This window comes from Schistocerca americana, chromosome 3 (assembly GCF_021461395.2).
Source record: "Schistocerca americana isolate TAMUIC-IGC-003095 chromosome 3, iqSchAmer2.1, whole genome shotgun sequence".
Taxonomy (NCBI): domain Eukaryota; kingdom Metazoa; phylum Arthropoda; class Insecta; order Orthoptera; family Acrididae; genus Schistocerca; species Schistocerca americana.
Window position 1 is genome coordinate 418380846 of NC_060121.1, and position 23386 is coordinate 418404231.

A 23386-nucleotide genomic window follows, 5' to 3' on the forward strand; every position below is an offset into this window, starting at 1 on the left:
GAGACGTTAATGTTTCAAGGGGACATTGACCGCACATGTGGGTAAATTTAAGAACGTGACAGAGGGGCAAAAAGGGACAATCGTGTTTGAGCGTGCCCATAGCCATACGGTATGTGAAGTTTCTGGTTTTGTTGGTTTTCCGCGGCGGACGTCCAGGAAATATGGCGACAGAATTGTGGTCGGAAAAGGGTCCTGACTGAGGGGGACCACAGAGGTGTTTCGCGGCTTGCGAATCAAAATCGTTCCAAACACGAGGGGGATTGCTGCAAATAGTGAATGAAGGTCTACCCCCTTTAATATCCACGCCTATATTTTTCCGAATCATATTCACGATAGCGTTGTGTGCGGAATGAGAATGAACATCCTCGTGATATTAATAAAAAGGACTTCATAGTTACTAAAATAATAAATAATTATTGGCAATGACATAATTTAATATTCTGTCAGAAATTATATCTCAGACAATACTAATGGAAAAAGATAATGAAAATCTCCATCTTTTGTTATCTATGATTCTTATAGAATATATTGGTAAATGCTGAATAATATGCGATTAACATTGAGAAATATTTTCAAATGTTATGTATATAGTAGAGGCACTAAAAAGATTTAATATATATTATTTGTAAAACAGTGCCTGAAGGAGAATCGATAAGTGATTGTCTTATGTTAGACGCCATCTTAGTGAAATATTGCAGCGGCAGTTTTAAATTGAATTTTTAAGCAGACATAAATGTTGTTGGTCATTCTCGCGATAATAATTGTATATTAGTGGCCCAGAATCCACTCTGTGATAATAAATTCCACTTAGATTGAGAAAATCTCTAAATATAGTGAACGTATGTCAATGCAAACAGCATCTTACGTGATACCAATTATAATATGCTGATGTGTGAAGCCCTGTATTTCGTAACAACTTTTATGAAATATTTTGACAGGAAAAATACATTAGTTTTTTGTGCGTGCGGTATTGTGTGACAAAACTGTTCATTTTGCTTAAAGAAAATAAGTAGCGGTAAATTCGACAGACGATCTGCAACTAGTAATGAGACTATTATGCAATAGCACTGAAACTCGCTAAAAATCATTACTCTTGCATAGTTGAGATTACTTATCATACACTTAGCTTCTTTGCTGGTTATATATGATCACTTTTGTGAATGAACTTAGTGCCATTTACATCGCTTGACAGACAAAGTGCTACACGTTCCCAGGTGGAGATTTCTTTAACAAAATAATCATTATTAGCTGGGAAAAGCAGTGATTAAATAAAACCTTATGCGGCGGGAACAGCATGCAATGAACATTTGCAGTCGGTCACCTCGCAAGAGGCCGCTGCTCACACAGGCACATGAAGCTGCGCGTCTTCATTGAGGCCAGTAGCTGACTGACGGAACGTAACGTACCCCTACGAGTCACGTTTTTCACTATTTAAAGTGACGCACGTCATTGAGAGCACCAAAGGCCATATGCAGAATTTCATCTCAAACGTGTACAAAGTCATGTTCTAGCCAGAGGTGGGTCTGTGATAATTTGGGAAGAGTTTTTTTTTATTATCGTGAACTGGGCCGAGTCACTGAGGCGCCTACTACCATGAACCAGAATGTTTATTTAAACATTTTGATTGATGAAATTTTGCCTTTCAGTCAGTATCTGCATGATGAGTATGCTATTGATCAATTTTTCAAGACGACACAGGGAGAGTTCATAGGACTGGAAGAATATGTTACTGGTCTTCTGAACATACTCCCACTCTGTTACATCTCGACTGACCTGAAAAATCGCCTGACTTGAAGCCCATAGAAAATCTGTGGGACATTTTGGAATCCGACATCAGAATCCCCGCAATTTGCTGGAATTGTGCGATCAAATCATCAGAGAATGCTTAACCTGCATAACCTTATGGACTCACTTTCAAACCGAATCCAAGAGGTTATCAGATCCAGGGACGGCATTATACTGTACTAAATGATGCTTGTAATGATTTCTCTAGGGATGACTAATTTTTCGTCCGGCGAACTTACGTAGGTCATTGGAATGTTTACTCATGTACCACGGCCATTAACGAACGAGGTGATGTTCGCGTCGTTTAAGAAAACACGTAAAGCGTTTCATTGAAATTTATATTCCGATGCCATGATCATGACTGCAAACAACGCTACGGTCCCGCCGATTACGATCCTTGCCTCGTTTATATATACCAGTTTAGTACAATGATGTCTTCACTTGATGGTATGAGTTTCTGTTTAGTTATTCCGCGCTTTAAAGATACCATGAAAGTACCATATTCCGGGGTAGCCACAAAGTTGTAATTAATACCTCGAAAAGAGCGATCTGTAACTATGATGGTTAATAACTGTGTTAGTCGTTCTCAACATATTCGTCCTTCACTGCGACAAATTTGGCCAACCATGAGTGACCTGGTTTAGATCGTGATTGTTCGTCTGCCTATTAGCTGCTCAGGAAAGGTTCCATTTCGTATATCATCTCCTTGTCGTTCTGAAAACTCCTGCCACGCAGCTGTTCCTTCAAAGGAGGAAAGAGAAAGAAGTCAATGGCTGCTATGTCACGAGAATATGGAGAATGAGGAAAATTTTGACAGCCAAAGAAGCAATATGTGCGAATGTATCCTAAGCTGGGCCATTGTGATACACAGCTTTCTGTGACGCATCGTCTTCACAACCACCAGTAAACTCGTCACAACTTTCAAAGGAACCATACCGCCATTGCCTTAAGAGATTTACTAAAAAATCACGAGAGACACCGGATGGTCGATCATGGATTTGATGCGCCCTCTTCTCGAATACGAATCCATTCTTACCAATGTCAGGAGAAGGAAGATAGAAAATCTGTATGTGCAGATTCAGATTAGAACGTGTAAAGGCGACAGCCAAGGATATAGGGCTCCTGTTAGCGCAATATAAGAAGAGACAGGATAGTACTAACGGAATCGAATGGTACACGATAGAAGAAGAAGAAGAAGAAGAAGAAGAAGAAGAAGAAGGTGCAGCAATGTTATGCTGAAGATTTTTATTTGTTCTTTCCCGTCGAAACCAGGGGCTTAGAAATATTGATAAGCGGCAATCAAAGCGAGAAAGAATGGTGACTTCAGCTTTATAAATCAGATCTTCAGGTTTCTTCGTTTCCGTCCAGGAAGAGTAACGCTTTCACCACGTGGCCCGCAGTAAGTGTGTTCCTATTCATAACAATTACGAGACCAGTTAAACCAGTCGTTGATGCTCGTTTATTACCCTACAGTGAAGTAACCGTGGTAAGTGTATGACCAATTTGTATTGTAGTTCATTCTCCGATTCTTAGTCTAGTAAATACCCTCTGTAAGGGATGAGAATTACGTACAAGAGTGTATGACATTCTATGCGCCCTAAATTCAGTGCTACGAGGGCTTGTTGAAACGAAATGTGCTCGAATTTTTTTGTGAAAACTGTGATAGCTTTTTAAATAAAACTAATGTTATTAACATTTTGCATCTTTATTCTTCAATTCAACATATTTATTTCTCAAAACAGTCACCCTGGCGACGAACACATTTCTCCCAACGACAGACTAGTTTGTTGATACTGTCACTGTACAATGACTTTGATGGCGGTACCACAACGTCGCTTCGACTTGCACTGCTTCATGAGTATCAAAGTGAAGACCTCGAAGGTGTTATTTAAGTTCTGGAAACAGATGAAAATCGAATGAGGTCAATTCAGGACCGTGTGGAGGACGATAGTTGCCAGTGAATCCAAGGTGCAGGATTGTTGCAAATGTCACACCGCTCGTGTTTGGTCTGCCATCGTAATGCTGAAGGACTATTCGAATTCGTGCTTTCAGTTTTCTTAGGGTTTCTCAGGCACCGACATGGTGCGTTACATATCGTCATGTTACATGCAACAATTTTGAGCCCCCTAGCGACAGAGGGTTCCAGCATGAGTCATCAAAACGCAATAGTCGACCGACTATAATGCCTGACATGTAATACCTCAACCGGTACTGAGAACGGAATAAAAAATTCTGAGACATTACTTTTCAGCACTACCACGTAGTTGTGGTGCTTATACAGTATAATAGAAAGATATACGATAAAATTTGTATGTGATTTGGGGGTATATAGGCTGGGAAAGTTAATGCACAGATTTTCACATCTAGCTATAACAATGGCTCCAACCCAGCTGGGCTGTGAGTCAACTGAGCTTGGATGACAGATGCGAGTACGTCACCTGATGTTGCTTCAACTCTGCACCACAGTTCATTGGCTAGCGAGTCGTAGTGCGTCAGTATCCGATGCTACGCGGCTGTGCAGTGTGTAATGACTGCCATTGTTGTGTTCACAATGGAGTGGTCACGCCAAAAAGTCAGTTAAATTAGCCCTGCTATTGACAAGCTGCAACATGTGAATTAGTTCCCCAGTTGTGATAATACTCCACTTTAACTTAATTAGGATCTGTATTTGGAATCTAATCCTAGGAAAAGTGGAACAGCTGGATACTGACAATATATTTATTGTAAAAACAACGCCCAAGAAAAATATACATATTGAACTTGCATTAATTTAGGATGTTAACTCCTATTCATTAATCTATATTTTAGACCCGCAAAACATCTATGACCTGGATGGAACTGGCACCCCCACCTATTCGATGGTAACACTAGATGGCTGATATTGATTAATAACGAAGTTAACTAAGCCTCCACTCTGAGTGGCACTGATATTAAAGAGCAATGTGATCAAACCAATGGAACTTAACACATTTACTCTCAAATATTCCCCATCTGCCGAGCCATGGTGCGTACATCACTGTTGACAGAGAAAGGAATGATGCCGCTCCTAGGGGGCGAAATCAGCACTTTAGCAAACCTAATAGAGAAACTGTTTACTGGCGTCTTACCAGCAACGTATCAGTGATGTGAGTCCTCTTGACACGCCCGAGAGAACCCCTTGCTGAGGATTCCCTAGTTTAGAGCAGACCTTGCCTCATGGACATGCACTCTTCATGCAGCCAATCACTGGGCCCATTACAAATGGAATACTTCCCACTCTACGTGTCAAGAAGCCGTCAGGCAATTGCCTTAGGCTTATACTCATTTTGGTAGGAACTTCTAGAACAAATTGTGACTCCTCCTCCGACTATAAATTCAGCCAGTCAGATTCATTTCACTGCCTTATGCGGGAATGTGACATGGCGACTGGCGTGAGAACTTCTGCAACCGTTAGCTCGCATCTGTTGCAGGCATTCCTCGCACGTAACTCCGTGCTGAAAAGGCTGGTGGTGGCGCTTTTAAGGTGCTACCTCTAAGACCTTAAGCTCTGAGCATCATCTCGCCTCCGAGTCTTTCTTAGCAGTGGCACGGCCGCTGCAAGGACGCCGTTCCACCAGCTTGTCGATGGGCTGCGGTCCCAGGCAGTAAACGCCCCCATCGTCCAATTCTTTTCAGAGTCATAAAAACTACCCTGCCTCCAGCTCTCGGCCTGTGTTGCATTCAAAGACCACAGAGGTGCTCGTTTTCCCTGCTGTCAGAGCCAGTACGAAATTATCCTCAAAACATGCAACTTTACACAAAAATTAATATGAGGCTACCTAGTATCAATCAATAAATGATTGATAAATCGATAACCCGAACTAATAAGCGTAATACCATGCAAAGTAAACATGAAATATGAATTGTCAAAATTATTCATTCACGTATGGTGGCAAAATCTTGCCGCCTTACGAGTATCTGAGCAACTTATGACTAAACGCTTTCAACGATTGAGAGCTCTAGCTGGGACAACAGTCGAATCATGGCTACGTTTAAGTAGATCAGAACGTCAGGGGCAACATGGAGGTCTTGTGTTATTTTGTTAAAAGGTAGCATGATGGAGAACTCGAAGATATGACACCGCCACTGCCAGCCTTAACACATCAGAAAAGTACACTTGCTGTCCAAATTACTGACTATGCGAATGAGCTGTGATCGTTTTCTGTACCTAACAGCACCCCACACCATAGCATGGATTGTTGGCTCATATGACACACACAAAGCAGTCTAGGAGTTTTCTTTCTCCTTGGAGGCTACACACACAGAAACGTCAGTCGTGATGCTGACTGAGAACCATTACTCATTTGAATGATTGACATGGAGCTACTGTCGTTGGCTGCACCACCGTGCGTTCACCTCTCTCTCTGTCTCTCTGCTGCCACATCCAGGGAAGCCGTTACACAGGTCGCCGTGCTGACAGCCTGTGGTGTTCCAGACTTCATCCCACTTGTCTTCCAGCGAACAAGCCTATTTCATGACTGAAAATACGTGACTTGGCTGTGCAATCATGTACGGCCAAGCAAACAATATGTATGTCCTCTCACGCGCTAGGCGCGTGGGGGCTGCTGAGATTTTACATGTCGCTGAGTATGGGCCTCCTGAATCCATTGGCATCACAGTCGGGCGATGTCGAACAATGGGAACTGTTATATTGCGAAAAGATAAACCACAGTCTCGATAGTTTATGATCCTTCCGTTGTCGAATTGTGTCACGTGCTGAAAGCTGTTTCTCCTTCTTAAACGAGACATGATAGGATACGATATTCAAATGCGATTTCTGAATGAGAAACCCACAGCGTAATCTTAACTTACGCGTTGAAATAGATGACGATTCTCCTCTCTGCTTTGTTCGGATGTGCTGAAATGCTAATGATCTGCATATTCAAAGATGCCGCTTGACGTTTGTTGCATACCACCTCCATGCTACTGCAATATTGATAACCAGCAACGAAGTTTCCCAGGATCTCTATAGGCTTGATACCGTGCTGGTAATCATGGTTCAGATCGAGCCGGACGTACTGCTGTGCGATTACTCCAATCACTACAATATCGCCAGTCAGTTTCGTTTCCTGATATCGTACCTGTCCGCGCAATCATTTACCGTTTACTGCTAAGATTCACCAACATGAAGGAACAAGCCTCTCAGAAATGGATTTCGTTTCTTAGTTGTCCGAAGTTAATTGTCAAGAACAGGTTATACGACAATCGGAAGTGGTGCATTGCTGCATGTACGGTAGCTGCCGTGGACATCGAAGGGCGTAGGATGTTACGAAAACATACAAGTGGACGCCGGCTGCTGATAGCAGGATCGACTAACAGGTGACCCGCAGCTACCGAGTGAAAAACCAGAGGCTGCGCGACGTTTCGCCTAATAGCAGTAGCCACCGCGCGGCGAGGCTATTTATAACGCCGCCCAATAACAGCGGCCAATCGCGTCGCCTCCGGTCACTAAAACGCTGCCCCACAGTCGGTGCTGTTATTTCCTGAGACGAAGTGAAAATGGGAGGCTCGGTCCACACGGAATGCGAGTGCAGGCTCGCGGGAGCCCCGCGCTATCTGATCTGGCACGTGGTCATTACGAGTCATTCCGCGTTAATGTGACGACTACCACTCGGCCGGCCGGGCGCCGCTAATGGCTTTTCCAGGGCTAGGCGAGCGTGATACGTTTATAAAGGCGTTTACCGTTACTCGCGCCTCCGTTGCAGCTCGAGCTGTCAACAGCCGAACGCAGTCTACCTCGCTTTCAGGTTCGAACAGCATCAGTAAACATGCAGTGAGGCTACTAATTCATTTGAAATTAAGAAAAAATTTAGGAACTACTGAGTAACTCGTACCATTTACAAAGCAATAAACAGTTTAACAGTTTAAAAGATTTTTTTTAAACTTTCATATGGGTTTACGGTGTGTGTGTCTGTACATCGCCGGCCGAAGTGGCCGTGCGGTTAAAGGCGCTGTAGTCTGGAACCGCAAGACCGCTACGGTCGCAGGTTCGAATCCTGCCTCGGGCATGGATGTTTGTGATGTCCTAAGGTTAGTTAGGTTTAACTAGTTCTAAGTTCTAGGGGACTAATGACCTCAGCAGTTGAGTCCCATAGTGCTCAGAGCCATTTGAACCATTTTTGTCTGTACATCGTTGCTTACCGGCTCGTCCAGTAGGGCTAGAAGGTGTGATATCGACGTGTCTGTCAGTCTTGAGTCACAAGTGCAACAAATAAAAACAACAAACTTCACCTTTACTTCTACGTTTTCCAGTCACCATGATCTCGGGTTGCGGGGGTGTACGGGGGGCGGTTGTGTGTTCGAGTTTCGTTTGCAGATAAGCCTCGCCTGTGAGGCGTTGTGTAAGGAAGACTGGTCCCATGAGGCAGTCGCCAATATACCCTCCCACACATTCAGGCTGAACCGGTACTGATGGTTCGCTGTCATATTACCACGGAAGCACTAGTACAGGCCTTGCTGGCATGTTCTCATATTTGCTTTGCATCACTGACACCGACACTATCAACAAAATCTCCACCTTCAAGTGGGTGTACCTTCCTCGTCACTTAGTCAGCAGGAGAACCTTACTCCCATAACTCCATGAGTGCAAGCTACAATACAAGCCAGTCACAAAGATCATGGCGGTAAAATTATAGAAATTCTGGCTTATGAACTTAGCGGCAATCCTACTCTCTATGTTTATAGGTGAGCTGAAGAGGAATGAAGGTGACATATCATTCTAATACGAAATGTATCCCTCAACATTCAGCATATCGTGGCACGTGATGTGAAGACGTGCCTGCGGAAGGTAAAAACAAAAATAGTATTTTGTTTTGTTTTTGTAACTCTCTTTTGTACGGACAGCGTGTCCTAGAACCTGTACAATACCGAGTAAGTCATCGTTCTTATTTGTACGCAGGAGTTTAGCTGGTTTTGAAGTTTCAGTGATTTATGAACTTTGCTTTGTACAGAGAAAGAAAAGATCATTCACAAGAAGGTTAGTAAACAGTGCACTCGCACTTATTTAACTGTTGTTGCATCCGATAAACTAGCGTGACGTGGTTAGGTAGTACGCTGCCATATGTAGGTGTTTAAGTCACTTTATTTGTTATCGCACATATTAGGACGGCTAAAAGTTAAGTATTCCGTTGTATAATATGGTAGTTTATATATTTGGTATGTCACAAAAGTCAGATACATCTGTCTCTTATAATGCAATTCTGGTGTCAATATGCCTGAATAATAATAATAATAAATGCAGCTGTCGTAAGGAACTATACAAGTAGCAGCTGATACACACTAAATATTTATGGGCTAGTTTCATATTAATAATAATAATAGTAATAGTAATAAATGCAGCTGTCGTAAGGAGCTATACAAGTAGCAGCTGATACACACTCAATATTTATGGGCTAGTTTCATATGAAGTGAATTCTTATAAGACATCTATTTATAGGATGAATAGTGGTCGAGAGTTACACCCTTACACGTCTGGTGATTCGTCTTCCACCGATAGGTTTCTTCGTACAGGTGTACTTGTTTACGCGGAACTCTGTACTTAGTTTTTGTCGGGTTGTTGCATCACAATGTACTGGCAAGATTCCACCGGCAATGCTGCCAACAGAGTGTGTCGGTATGAGACTCATGCGCCAGTGTATTCAGACTTTGTGTCGGCAAATCTCCTGTGCAGAATCTAAAGATGCTGCTGTTTTTTCTCATGAGTCCCAGAATTTCATAGACTTCTTTATGGAAACACTACGCAATTTGTCCTTTCGAGATCTGCCACAGTTACGTTCATCTATTTGATTGGTACCGAAGGGATGCTGTCTGAGGAAGAAACTGTAGCGGAATGTCATCTGTATAGTAGGCACTAGCAAAACAGGTAGGAATGTTGGAATTTAACGTCCTGTCGAAGTACAGTTTCTGCCAGTCAGAGAACTTCGGTTACTGCAGACGACACATTGCGCCTCCTCATAGTAGAACGGACTCTCAGACACAATCACATACTTTGTTTGTTCATTATAGTTACATGAAAAGTAACATGAATGCATGGATAATATTCGCAATAGACAGAAGTATCAGTTCGGTTGACAGAAATTATTACTTGAATAGCGGCAACACAGAGTGTACAGTAAAAGACATTTTAACTGGGTATGGTATTTTTGGTATAATTCCTTATTTTACTATAATTCTATGTCATTCTACCTTCTTTGCTCCTAACTAATTCTACGGAACAGTTATAAAATATTATTCAAACTAACAAAGAACAGTTTTTCTGCAATGCACTATCAGAGTCATAAAAATATGTATACGTTAACACAGAGCTGGAGCACTGATAATGTAAAGTGCCAAATTTTAGATACTCTGTTTTGGGACGAATCTACAGACGGAGCCTGAGATGGTTCAGTAGAGAAAGTTGAAGTCTGTTAACGGCAGAAGTGCTTCAAAACTGAGACCTCATTACAGCCGCAGCTATCTGCCCGCAACTACACTACTGGCCATTAAAATTGCTACACCAAGAAGAAATGTAGATGATAAACGGGTATTCATTGGATAAATACATTATACTAGAACTGACATATGATTACATTTTCACGCAATTTGGGTACATAGATCCTGAGAAATCAGTACCCAGAACAACCACCTCTGGCCGTAATAACGGCCTTGATACGTCTGGGCATTGAGTCAAATAGAGCTTGGATGGCGTGTACAGGTACAGCTGCCCATGCAGCTTCAACACGATACCACAGTTCATCAAGAGTAGTGACTGGCGTATTGTGACGAGCCAGTTGCTCGGCCACCATTGACCAGACGTTTTCAGTTGGTGAGAGATCTGGAGAATGTGCTGCAGCAGCAGTCGAACATTTTCTGTATCCACAAAGGCCCGTACAGGACCTGCAACATGCGATCGTGCATTATCCTGCTGAAATGTAGGGTTTCGCAGGGATCGAATGAAGGGTAGAGCCACGGCTCGTAACACACCTGAAATGTAGCGTCCACTGTTCAAAGTGCCGTCAATGCGAACAAGAGGTGACCGAGACGTGTAACCGGTGGCACCCCATACCATCACGCCGGGTGATACGCCAGTATGGTGATGACGAATAGACGCTTCCAATGTGCGTTAACCGCGATGTCGCCAAACACGGATGCGACCATCATTATACTGTAAACAGAACCTGGATTCATCCGAAAAAATGACGTTTTGCCATTCGTGCACTCTGGTTCGTCGTTGAGTACACCACCACAGGCGCTCCTGTCTATGATGCAGCGTCAAGGGTAACCGCACCCATGGTCTCCGAGCTGATAGTCCATGCTGCTGCAAACGTGGTCGAACTGTTTGTGCAGATGGTTGTTGTACTGCAAACGTCCCCATCTGTTGCCTCAGGGATCGAGACGTGGCTGCACGATCCGTTACAGCCATGCGGATAAGATGCCTGTCATCTCGACTGCTAGTGATACGAGGCCGTTGGGATCCAGCACGGCGTTCCGTATTACCCTCCTGAACCCGATTCCATATTGTGGTAACAGTCATTGGATCTCGATCAACGCGAGCAGCAGTGTCGTGATACGATAGACCGTAATCGCGATAGGCCACAATCCGACCTTTATCAAAGTCGGAAACGTGATGGTACACATTTCTCCTCCTTACACGAGGCATCACAACAACGTTTCACCAGGCAATGCCGGTCAACTGCTATTTGTGTATGAGAAATCGGTTGGAAACTTTCCTCATGTCAGCATGTTGTAGGTGTCGCCACCGGCGCCGACCTTGTGTGAATGCTCTGAAAAGCTAATCATTTGCATATCACAGCATCTTCTTCTTGTCGGCTAAATTTCGCGTCTGTAGCACGTAATCTTCGTGGTGTAGCAATTTTAATGGCCAGTAGTGTACGTTAAGAGGTTTGAAATCAGCTGTGATCAAGTAGTGGACCCTCAACGGGTGAGGTCAGTGCATCTGCCGACTTCGTACTACTTTTCGAGCCGCACTCCATGCTGCAGTTGTTGAACTTGAAATGATCGAATGTTTATTGACCGGTCTTGCTAACATGATGGTTTGCCTTATTTAATTCAGTAAACAGCGACCTATTGATTCGAATGTGGAATGAAATTGACTACCCTATGGAATTTCTGGAGCAACATATGGTGCTTACGTTGGGTGTATGGTATGATGTCTGTGCGAACATAAAACTTTGAACCTTCTTTTCTCCAGTGACATCCGGAATGTGTTTCTATCTGCTATAGTCGCTCTGTAATAAGCAACTAAAATCCGCTCTTCCTTTTTAAATTACCCAATCACTCTGTATGTGCGGGTAACAATTATAACTGGTTGGGAATACAAAATTATTCAAATTTACTGGATTAGATGTTGTAACGGAAGTACGCTGGAACATAACCGAAAGGCGTCAGTAAAATACAAATTTTCACCTCCATAATATTAAAAAACATGCACAACGTGATGGTCGTCATTGTGTAGTACTTCACCAACTTACAGCCAATGCCCTGCTAGCGTCGCGTACGTAACGCTTGGGCTAAGGGAAGCTTCCGGCGAGAGGCGGCAGTTGTGGTAAGAGCGACGAGGATGCGCGGTAATGAATCAAGATTATTACGCTAAACTTTTTAAAATTATGACGTGGCGTTTTTATAAGCTTTGAAATCATGGTCAAGTGTTGTAAATAGGCCTTCCATTTTGTGACTTATTGTCTGTTTATTATTTCTTCACGAAAACTATTTACTGTGGTTGAAATTCCTATATGATGATGCAGTAAACATGCAACGTGACTGGTACCATCCTGAGAGCAGTACAGCCACACTCAAGGAATCCGGCAGCTATCAGTGGGTGAAAATTCTTCGCGAATAAATTTTAATTATAGCAAAATACAGTCCCGAAATATTTTCTCGCAACAAAATTACGTCTATGAAGTAATGTGGTAAGTCACCGGCAGCAATCAGAATAACATCATTTAACTGAAGATGCCAAGTGAAGAGTATACAGTAATATGAAAAGGATCCTACAGAACTCAACAATGCAGAAAATAAAGTGAAAGCCACAACAGACTTAAACTGTTCTTAAATCTAATGTCATTAGAGTAATTAGTACTTAAAACAAGTCTGTATTTTACGGAACTGATTAAAAGAACCCACTGATGATTGCTCAAAAGTGCTGATAAATGTTTGGGCGTTTATAAACAACAGTTGTGTGCATAGGAGGCAGACCTGAATCCTATAAATTTAGCTGACCGTATCTACATGGTGGCGCACGAAATGTGATACCATTTTGTTTTTGAATATAAACTTTATTGTCAATACAATCTGAAAGGAACATATACTACAATGAAGAGCCGTCCATGGAGATTTGTTCTAACTCAGTACATGCTCAATATGTCCACCATTTCGTTTCCTTACTTTCTTCAAACGAACACTGAAGTTAGTGATTATCCTACGCCACATGTCTTCCGTAATTTCACTGCAAGCTTGAAGAATAAGTCTTCTGAGCCCCATTAAATCGCGTGGACGTTTCGGGAAAATTTTTTCCTTTAGGTACCCCAAAGAAAAAAAGTCACGTGGATTGAGGTCTGGACTATTGGGGGGCCAATTTTGTCCGTCATTGAAGCGACCTGGAAACCTGAGTGAAATGATCCGCATGTCGAAATGTTCGTGTAAAAACTCCAGCACAGTGTTTACAGTATGTGGCCTTGCTCCATCTTGCATGAACCACTGCGTGTTGAAGGGCAAGGCAGTAGCAAGAAGCTGTGGAATGAAGCTATTGCGAAGCATGCTCAAATAACGCTCGCTGTTCACAGTTTGTTCAAAGAAAAAGGGTCCAATAAATCCGTGACTGGAAATTGCTGCCCACGCTGAAATCCTCGGAGCTTAACGTTGTCATTCATTAAGCACTTGTGGGTTTTCAGTGGCCCAAAAGCGTACATTTTGTTTGTTAACCACACCGTCTAAATGAAAATGCGCCTTGTCTGAAAACCAAACGGTGTTGAGAGTTTCTTCCCTATCCTCCGCCCACTGAGCAAACAGTAGTCTCTGCTGCTTGTGTTCTTCAGTGAGGTTCAAAAAAATGGTTCAAATGGCTCTGAGCACTATGGGACTCAACATCTTAGGTCATAAGTCCCCTAGAACTTAGAACTACTTAAACCTAACTAACCTAAGGACATCACACACACCCATGCCCGAGGCAGGATTCGAACCTGCGACCGTAGCGGTCCCGCGGTTCCGGACTGCAGCGCCAGAACCGCACGGCCACCGCGGCCGGCAGTGAGGTTCTGTGCGCAGGTCATCTTGTATGGGTACATATGGAGGTCACTTTTAAGAACGCGCTTAACGGAGCGTCTGGATATTCTCAGTTGCACTGCTGGCTTTCTACACGATTTCCCGGGACTTCTCTGTACAGCAACTCGTAGCGCTTCAATATTCTTCGGTGAACAAACAGGCTTAGGCCTAGGTCACTTCGCTTCCAATACTGTTCCTACCTGTACAAATTTATCGTACAACCTGTGGATGGTCTTCTTGCAAGGGACCCATCGTGTGTTAAACTGTTGTCGAAAACGCCTCTGAGTCACAACAAGGCTTTTCGTTTCATGAAAAAGTAACACAATTGCCGATCGTTGCTGTGTCGTCAGTCTTCCACTGTCAGCCATTGCTCTTTACAAGTCTCTTGGTGTCAGTATCGTGAATTACAAGTCATTTCGTAACTCATTTGTTTTTCCAAGCTCTGCTGGTACTGCTGTAGAGATCCCAGCGGGATATCTAATGTGCGTCGTAAATTGTGAAAGAAACAATTGGTAACACATTTCGTGCGCCACCCTGTATTTTATCTTGTGAACTAGAGCTGAAGTGTAGAACGAACTTACAGGAGATTAACATTCGACAGAGAGCATTTTAGGGACACGCCCAGTACTTTCGATGTTTACAGGTTTTACTGACCGAGGTAAAAATTGTTCCTTATCCTAGACGATGTAATGGATTTCTGGAGCTTATCGAGGTAAGTGAACTATGACGAAACAGGAACCGCGCTGCGGATTGTTGCATGATATGATTCCTACAACAACCCTTCTTCTACATCGACCTGCAATCACTCCAGCAGTCACCGACCCCGCCATCCGAAGTCACGAAGCAGTAGCAGCGGTATTGACAGCAGGCTGAACTTGGTGGAAGCAACACGTGGCTAACGATGCAAAATAATACATAACGAGTGAATCACGGACGACCTAAACAGCAGACTAGGACAGACAAAGAGGTCACTCCTGACAATTCCAATATCAAACATCGGCCTTAATATGAGGAAGAAACATCTGAAAACGCACGTTTGGAGCATAGCAGTGTATGAAACAGAATCATGGACTGTGGAAGAAAAACAGGAAAAGAAGAGAAGAGAAGCGTCAGAGTTGTGGTACCAAAGAAGGATGTTGAAAATTAGGTGGACTGATAATAGGTGAGAAGGTGAAACGTCCCCTTAGAAAAATTTATGAATTACTGTACTGATAAACCTCTTACATCATTTGGTTTTCAACCAGCTGAACAGAACAGAACGTACTCAGACCTCTCGCTCTTTACCTATTCTGATCAACACTAAACTGACACACAATATTTTTAGCGCAACGCAATCTGACTTTCAAAAATCCGTACAAAAGAATGGCCCTGACTAACAATAACCTATAACTTTCATGAATCACTTACCTCACAAAAATCTTCGTTACTCGAACTACTGCAATACAGTGAGCGCCAATACTGCCAGTTAAATAAAGGATTCTAACTACTGAAGGGACTAACTACTGATAGGCATAGTTAGTAAATGAAAGATTTCGATAGAGAACAAACAATATATTTACCTTAATAGTGTTCAAAAGTCATTATATATATATATATATATATCCAGTCTTACAAATTTACTCTCTCTGATGGACACACGTCCTGATCATCCGCTCTCAAAATTCTGCCCTCTCTCTCCCTACATCCACCACTGCTGGCGGCTCACCTCCAACTGCTCAACGCTATGCGCTCTTCACATCCAACTGCCCAACACTACAATTATAGGATATTTCAACAATGCTAACCAGCCACAGACTGCACACAGCACAGTCACTGATTTTCATACAGAGCGCTACGTGGCGTTACCAACATAAAAACCTAAGCAGCCTACTTACAAAGGTTCTCCGCATAATAGATGGGAAAAGAAATATGTGAAAAACACTGACAAGAAGAAGGGACAGAGTGATAAGACATGCATAAAGACTTCAAGAAACAACTTTCATGGCACTTGAGTGAGTTGTAGAGAATAAAAACTGTAAGGGATGACATATACATGAAAATATCCAACAAATAACTGAGGACTTTGAGTACAAATGCTACTCCGAGATGAAGACGTTGGAGAGAAATTAGTGGCGGGTGGCAGAAATGCGAGTCAGAAGACCGCTGAAGAACAAAAGTTCTTGCTTGCGTTTGGTGCTTGCGTCAAAGCCGTTATTGACAGTAACAACTCGTCTCGTCTGACATTCAGTGACCGTAACATCAGTCACGTAAGAACTGCGTAGCTATTTAAGACGGGCTGCATTCCCGACCGCTTGTCGCTTTCCTAATGCAGAGCGGACAACCGGGAATGCCCGACGTGCTATGTCGTCCGTAAAGGTTCCAGCGAGGATCCTTTTGCCGCCTTCTCGGAGCGCGCAAATAGCATTCCCGCCGCGGAACCTTATAAACTCGTGAGCAATGCCGGCAGGCCGGCTGCGCCCACGTCGCGAAGCACTTTGTGATGCAAATCGGCCTCCGGTGCAGAAGCGGCCAGCGGGATGGACGGGCACGTGCTGGCCGCTCAGGCAATCACGTGTCCCGGCGCGACGCGACGGCGCAGGTGACGTCCACCGCCTCCCCGACTGACGACTGCTGCCAAGGTCGTTCAAGGTGGCCGCCTCACACCGCCTAACCTTAATAATGGTCTCGATTCGACGAGGATGACAGACCGCGATCCTCATCACAGAGGTCATACCCAGCTGAAATTACTCACTGTTCGTCAGCTCGCGCAGAGCTACCAAACTGCGAGGTAGCTGGTTGCTTCGCTTCAGCCTCTTTTCCTAACAGCCTCAAGTATTTTCTATAGAAGTAAGACATGTGACTGTGTCTGAAGCCGTATGGTTTTCTTTGGTGAGGAACTACGTGGGTTCGATCCCCAGCGCCTGATTTTTCTGAAGTAAGGGGAGAGGGGGTTCTGGAACGGGGTCCAGTTCGACTCGTGAGGTCAAATGAGGAGCTGCTTGAATGTACCAGGTGTACCGGTATGAAATGAGCGTTGAGATACAGTTGTGTCGATAGGGAACATTTGCTGTGAAAGAGCCTTAATTTTTGTTTGTTCGGTTGGTATGACATCTGGCAAAGATATTTAGTATACATCAAGTCATGGAACAAACAACATCATATGTTTTCATCATGTTAACAATGTCGAATTTTGTACCAGAAAGTGATGATTTGCGGAAAGCATTAATTTTTTTGTTTTCATTTGAAACAAATTGCCGTAGAGTCACATCGAATGCTTGTCGAGGCATATGGTGATCATGCTCTATCAGAAGCAACATGCAAAAGATGGTTTCAACGGTTCAGAAATAATGATTTTGATATAAGAAATGAAGAACGCGGAAACCACCAAAAAAGTTCGAAGACGCCGAATCGCAAGCAATATTGGATGAAGATGATACTTTGAGTCAGAAGCAAATGGCAACAATGCTAAATGTTGCACAACAAACAATTTCTGACCGTTTGAAAGCTATGGGAAAGTGTGGAAAATGGGTGCCACATGAACTGAATGAAAGAGAGACGGAAACCGAAAAACCATTTGTCAAATTTTGCTTCAAAGACATGAAAGAAAATCAATTTTGCATCGAATTGTTACTAGCGATGAAAAATGGATTTATTTTAAGAATCCTAAACGGGAAAAATCATGGGTTAATCCGGGATAACCATCAACATCGACTGCTAAACCAGATCGATTCGGCAAGTAGACAATGCTCTGTGTTTGGTGGGATCAGAAAGGTGTGGTGCATCGTGAGCTTCTAAAACCCGGTGAAACTGTGAACACTAATCGCTACAGACAACAAATGATCAATTTGAACTATGCGTTGATCGAAAAAAGACCAGAATGGGCCAGAAGACATGGCAAAGAAATTTTTTTACACGACAATGCACCTGCACGCAGAACAAAACTGGTTCGGGATACAATCAAAACATTTGGCTGGGAGCTGCTACCCCACCCGCCGTATTCACCAGACTTGGCCCCTTCCGACTACCATTTGTTTTCATAAATGGGACACGCATTGGCTGAGGAACAATTCGATTCCTACGAAGAAGTCGAAAATTGGGTGTCTGATTCGTTTGCTTCAAAAGACGAACATTTCTATTGGCGTGGTGTCCACAAATTGCCAGAAAGGTTGTCAAAATGTATAGAAAGCAATGGTCAGTATTTCGAAAAAAATGTTTTTACTTTTTAATTCAAAATTAGTGTTTCATTTTCACAAAAAAACGCTAATTTCATACCGGTACACCCGGTAGAAGCAGAAGCATCATTGGGATTCATCTACTGGCAACAGCAACTGAAGGGGTTGGCGGCATGCTGATCACATGCCCCACGATCATGGATTGCTCATCCACCGGCCTTGTAAGCCGCTGTAGGCCAGTCGGAACAGGCCTGGGGCCTAATCCGTTAGTGGTGTTTACCTTTTATAAAGATCAGCTGATTTAATAGGACAGCCGACGTCCTACCCAGCAACGTACGCTCGCAGGCCTGAGAACACGGTTTTCCTGAGCTTAGAAGACGGAAGTACGCATCATACTCAGCGTGAAGATGTACGATAAAGGGCAACACTACATCACTGACAAATTAAGGCCAGGTTCTCATTCAGAATGGTCGAAAATTCTATTTTTATTGCATTTTTGAAAGGTATATGTGTCTAGAATGTTGGGACGATAAGGTTTTTTAATGAGTGCGTTGCAAAAGTTTCTGCAGCCCATTGTTTGGAGCAGTGCCACGGCCGCCGTGCGACGCCCTCTGCCGGAGACGCCCGGCTCAGGTAGAAAAGTTGTCGTGCCGTGACGCACTTTCACAAAATGGTTCATATTGCAGTAAGCATGCAAACATTCGCCGAAAAAGCTGACGAACAACGTGTGCACGCGGCCGAACTCAGCATATGCAGCTCAGCCAGATCGGCTTTTCTCGCCACGAATTGCTCTCCAGGAACAATACCAATTAGAAGAAGGGTTGATATACGATCTTGGTACCGCAGACGAAAATCAAGTAACGAGAACACATTTTTTGTCAGTTTTTGTCAAAACTGGTCAAAACATAGTTTTAGATCCGCCATAGTTCAAAATGGTTCAAATCGCTCTCAGAGCACTATGGGACTTAACATCTGAGGTCATCAGTCCCCTAGAACTTGGAACTACTTAAACCTAACTAACCTAAGGACATGACACACATCTATGCCCGTGGCAGGATTCGAACCAGCGACCGTAGAGGTCGCGCGGTTCCAGAATCAAGCGCCTAGAACTGCTCAGCTACACTGGCCGGTTCGCCATAGTGAATTAGCCATTTTGCATTTTCAGAATCTAGTTTCAGATTTGTGTTCAGCGACATCAAAAGTATATAATTACATGTAGTTTCTATTCAGATTGAACTAATAATATATATAAAAGTTTTCTTTATACTTTAAACCGGTTTTTCTCGAGAAACGACTTTTCAAAACTGCGTTCAGCATAAAGTAAAAACGTTTCAAACTATTAACTTCTACCTTTAACCCCCGCAAGGTAAATACTTTTCTTGGGAGTCTATACGTATAACATATGAAATTTGTTAATATTAACTACTTTTTGTAAAGCCATAAAGAATGACAGAAAACCCAAAAATTATCGTTAAATTCAAGGTTACTTCATTGTGGTTAGGTATAAGCTCCCATAAATTTAATGTAGTATGGACTGATGTTATCTATTTTTTATTTCAGATAATTTCTGGGAGGCTACACTGCAATCAGTCTGCACGCCCTTGATCAAACGATAATTACGAAAGTCATTTTGTTATTTTTTCTACTGAAATTCTCAAATAAAGTTCAGAATATGATCAATTGTAATCCCTAAACACATCTTTAGTATGTCTTTTCATTGTCTCAAAAAAATTTCCAAACTTGACTTATCTTTTGCTCGTTTGAACGACAACCTGGCCTGTTGCAGGTATATCGTGAACACGAATAAGTGGCCTCAGTTCACAGCACGAAAGACGTTCCAAAACCACCACAGAACCACGTCGGGCTTGAATTTCACACTCCACGCGCTGAGCTTTAAATGCCTGATTGGACGGTCGTTTCATTAAATGCCCTGAATCGTTTAAAAAGACGAAAACTTGCAACTCGTCGGACCACACCATACGACTGTAGTCAGCTAATATGCAGATCCCGCGTCGTGTCTCCCATTGCAGACGTGCAGTTTTATGTATCGTTGTGTATAAGAGCCTTTTGTTACGTATGCGATTCCAGATGACCTCTGCATGCAGTCTCCTTCGCAAAGTTCTCTCGGAAACCGAGATGAACCAGCATGCACTGACAGCAATACTTCCTGTCGGATTTCCTGCCGATTCTTACTGACAAGGCGGGGCGCTCGTCTCTGATGCCTGTCTGTCAAGATCTTTTTGTGACTACTTTGCTTACACTGCTGTATATGGCTGCGTTCCTTTTAGGCACGTTGTACAGTATGCTTTGATTAATTAATTCGGAGAACTTCACTCACGGTGTCGTTTCTGGTCGTCCAAACACTAGTGCTCCTTTCTGTCATTTTGTCTGGTCCCCGCGTCGACCTTTCTATAGTGCGCTGACTGAATACATCCAGCTGGTACGTACACACCACTCCACTTCCACGACTTTCGTCAGTGATGGAGGAACATAGAGATGACTGGTACCAGTGCCACACCGCCCACCACGCTCCTGCTGTCGTAAACGCTACAGTACATCGGTATGTCGCGCTTCACAAGTCGCTCATAACTTTCCCACCTGATTCCCCTCAAGAATTCAGAACAAATGAAAATCATGTGGCTGTAAGGATACCACCGTGCGACACGACAGAAACGTGTAACATTCAAATTTCACTATTACCGCAAATTTCAGACAAGGAACGTCGTCCCAAAATCATGTGACTAGCGCGGTCTGGTGTTGAGAACATGCGCTCACTGCTCACTCCATAGATACACATGTTCTATGGGAATGCAAGAGAGTTTCTGTGAAGTTTGCAAGTTAGGTGAGAGTTACTGGCGGAAGTAAATGCGTGATTGAGGGTGTTGCGTCGTGACTGGATTGCTCGGTCAGTAGAGAAATTACCTTCGAATAGCAAAAGTCCGAGGTTCGAATCTCGGACCGGCACGCAGTTATAATCTGGCAGGAAGTTTCAGTATAGTTGTTGTCGACAGAACAGTAAGTGCCATAAATGAATAGAACTAGTTCGTTTCCAGACAAGACAGACAGGACATGAAGTTGACGTTTGCACTGTTGTGTTCCAGAGATCAGGGTGCTCTATAACAAAAAGATGAAACAAAAAGTCCCCGAACAAGCTTCGATTTTTTTTCTACGGAGTTAGAGTTCACACTGTAGACATAAAGCCACGCACTGTAAACCTACAGTTATCGCAAGGGACGTCGAGACCGCCAATGTAGCGGTATCTCGTATAATAACAAAGGGAAGCTCAAATATATCATACATATTACGAAATCCACGTTTGCGTGTTTCCCGTAATATCTCACGACGGCGTGCTAGAAAGAAATGGAAACCAGTAACGCCTAAGCATATCATCTGACGTTACTGGAATACGAGGCGGGCGGTATTCCGCGGGGAGACAATGTGCTGGAGCAGCAGGGCTGCGGAGGAGGGCGCAGCGCAGGTGGCGCGCCCCATCAGTCGCAGAGATCAGCGGATCAGCGGCCGCTAAGCCGCCATCAGCGGCGAGCCTGTTCCGTGTGCCAGCCGGCAGTTTCATAAAAAACATTCCGGCACGCGAGGCCTTGGCTGGCGCTCACGCACCGCGGCAGTTCCACAGGCACGGCGCACATCTCTGTCGGGAGAGGCAGGCGAGAACAGCAAGAGGGGCAGTGAAGTGTGGAACGATACGTGCTGCGCGCGCAGGGGTTGGACAGAAACATGAAAACCCCGCGAGAAATGCATGTTTGATCATAAATGCAGGTGCTAGCCCACTGGCAGGTTGCGCTGTTGCAATAGACAACGAACGGTACATGTGCACTGTCCTCAGTACGATGCAACTGGGAAAAACCGAACGGTTGAAAGCGGGACCGGTATTTTAGTTCCGAATAACCGATATTTCTCGATATTTATTTGTCTCGGTTATAAGAGGTGTTTTTTTATTTTTTACTACGAGGATGAGTCAAATGAAAACCTTAAATATTTTTTAAATATTATTTATTGTGCAGAAATGGTACAAAGCTGTATCACTTTTCAACATAATCTCCCCCACGCTCAATGCAAGTGCATAAATTCCTTTAGAAAAAAATTATTTTGGTAGTCCGCGCAACCACTCATGCACCGCGTGGCGTACCTCTTCATGACAACGGAATTTCTTTCCTCCCATTGCGCCTTTGAGTGGTCCAAACATATGGAAATCACTTGGGGCAAGATCTGGTGAGTATGGTGAATGAGGAAGACACTCAAAATGCAGGTCTGTGACTGTTGCAACTGTTGTACGGGCAGTGTGGGGCCTTGCATTGTCATGTTGCAAAAGGACACCTGCTGACAGCAATCCACGACGCTTTGATTTCATTGCAGGCCGCAGAAGATTTTTTAGGAGATGTGTGTATGATGCACTGGTGACAGTGGTCCCTCTAGGCATGTAATGCTTGAAAATGGCGCCTTTTTCGTCCCAAAAGAGAGTCAGCGTAACCTTCCCTCCTGACGGTTCTGTTCGAAACTTATTTGGTTTTGGTGATGAGGAATGGAGCCATTCCTTTCTCTCTCTCTTTGTTTCCGGTTGGTGAAAATGAACCCAGGTTTCGTCCCCAGTAACGATTCTTGCAAGAAAGCCATCACCTTCTCCTTCAAAGCGCCGAAGAAGTTCTTCACAAGCATCAACACGTCGTTCTCTCATTTCAGGAGTCAGCTGCCGTGGCACCCATCTTGCAGATACTTTGTGAAACTGGAGCACATCATGCACAATCTGGTGTGCTGACCCATGACTAATCTGTAAGCATGCTGCAAAGTCATTCAATGCCACTCGGCGGTTTTCCTTCGCTATGGCTTCAACTGCTGCAATGTTCTGTGGAGTCTCAACTCGTTGTGCCTGACCTGGACGAGGAGCATCTTCCACTGAAGTCACACCATTTGCAAACTTCTTACTCCATTCGTAGACTTGCTGAAGTGACAAACATGCATCATCGTACTGAAACTTCATTCGTCGATGAATTTCAATAGGTTTCACACCTTCACTGCGCAAAAACCGACTAACAGACCGCTGTTCTTCCTTGGTGCAAGTCGCAAGTGGGGCGGCCATCTTTATACTGATACTGCGTCGGTATGTGTGTATCTGCACTATGCTGCGTCATACAGGCCATTCTGCATGCTGTTTGTAC